Genomic DNA, 2280 nt, shown 5'->3' with positions numbered 1-2280 from the left:
TGTTCATAGGTCAATGGGAAAAAATAATTGGAATAAACAGGACCTATGGAAAAGATTAGAAAATGAAATATTAATTATTTATATTAATTATAAAAATATAATTAATTCAACAAAAATGTGTTGAAGCCCACTAAATTCAGCTCAGTGCTGACCTAGTGTCCTCTGTAATGCACTTTGTTATAAAAAACATTCCTCTAATATAGACCATGGTATATTTCTTCCACCTTCCTAAGAGTTACTCCCAGTCTCACCATTTATGAGCTTTAAGAAATAAAGACAGACAATTCATCTCTCTGAGACTCAGTTTACTCTTCTGCAAAGTAAGGATATCAGAGGCAACCTCAGAGGACTGTGGTATAGATTAAATGAAGTAGACTACATGTTTCACCTGGCACAGAACAGGCTCCTACTAAGGGTTGGCAACTTTCCTCATCTAGTCTCTCTTCCATTAACACCCGACACATATCTCAACCTATAAAACATTGTTATTGTACCCCAACCAAACATATTACTCTTGAAGCACATGCGACTAGACTATGCCACCTCTTCTTGTCATGTCACCTATGGCCACAAACCCATATGTAGTCCCTAAGGGTCTGCACTCTTAGCTCCCAAGCTCCTTTCACATCCACTCCCCATCACTACAATTATTCTGGGTAAGTTCAGAGTTAAAGTCCATCCAAAATACCTCTCTCTCACATCCTTGACCTTAACTCCAATGACTTATTTCACTCTAGCATTTCACTGTGATGCTCTCAATCCACACTTTATCATCAATGACTATTCAAACTCAAACTCCAATGTCTCATAACTCATTCTCAAATACTTTCCAGTTAATTGAGCAGTTTCATGCCCTCACTCCCACTGTGACAGTTCTTCAAACATCATCAAATCCTAGTCTTTTGATCCCTGTGTTTTCCTCTTATTTATCAGCCATCTTAAGAGACTTTTTCTATTTTTTATTCAGCATGGGCACTCCAATTAAACACTTAAACCATCTCTTCAAATTTCTCATCTCTTTGTCAGTGACTTGCCTAAAAAGACAGAGCTAGTAGGTGGTACAGCTGGAACTCAACTTAGATTTTTCTCTAAACCTCCCTCCTTTCCAGTCTTTCATAATGCCTCCCGTCTTCTTGCCAATGAGACTGGAAAAGTTGGATGTACCGAAGGGAGACTTTTGTTCTAAAACAAAGTGGATTATCTCAAAATTAGATATAAATCAGTATTATATCCTATAGTAATTGGTAAATTATCAACTGTTTTTTTTTTGGGGGGGGAGTTAGTTTGTGTTTTAAATGCACTGCAAAAATATTCTAGATCACAGATTAGGATCTTACTAAAATAGGCTTCATAGTAATTTTTTTAGAAGCAGCAAAAGGAATAAATTTGAGAAAACTTCAAAGGAACATTGAAATTTCTCCAAGATACACAGATTATGGTAAGTGAGGGAAAATGAGGCATAGAACACAACACCCTCAACTTCCTGCCTAGAAATTTACAGATATCACCATGTGGGAGCCTCTTTTTCTTCTTTCCTGCAACAAAAGGGGGCTCATTCCCCTTTGTATAGCTCATCCCTCCACCTGTGATCGGAATCTCATCAGGTTCCAATTATTAAGGGACTTAATCCATTAGTGATGTCTCTTATCTTCCACCTCTCCCTGTCCTCGAAGTCCCTATTACCATTTAAATATGCCCAAGTCTACCCTAATCTTTTACAAATGTTCCCTCTACTTGGCATCCCCTTCATCATAGTCAAAATTTTTCAGTCTTTTATACTTTACCTATTTTATCTCCTCAATCCACTGCAATCTAACTTTTGCAACCACATTTCCACTGATAACTCATACCAATTACCACCCTGTTGCAAAACCCAAGACATTTCGTATTCAATTTTCATATCTGTAAGCAGAAAAAATGTTACCTACCTCTGCAAGGATTAAAAACTAATCCTCACACCTAATTTACAGAGTCTACATGTATAATACTATTTTAACAATGCCTTAATTCTTGATATTCTCTTTTCCCTTGACTGCCATAATCCCCTGCATTTTTCATTTTTCTCCTGCCTTTCTGGGTGTCCCTTAGAGCCAAGATTTACATGGTTCTGAATCCTACTGGGTTTCTACTACATGGTATCTACAATTCTGATAGAGAGTACAGTATACTCTGGCCTCCTTTACAAAGGTTTTATGCTGTACTTGAAGGAATTTGTTTTGTTTTGTGGTCTTCCTTTGTTTATATTTTTGGGAAGGGGAAAACAGATGGATGTCTGGTGTT

The sequence above is a fragment of the Pteropus medius genome, unplaced genomic scaffold, assembly GCF_902729225.1.
Source record: "Pteropus medius unplaced genomic scaffold, Ma_sr-lr_union100, whole genome shotgun sequence".
NCBI classification, from domain to species: domain Eukaryota; kingdom Metazoa; phylum Chordata; class Mammalia; order Chiroptera; family Pteropodidae; genus Pteropus; species Pteropus medius.
This window is presented reverse-complemented; position numbering follows the sequence as displayed.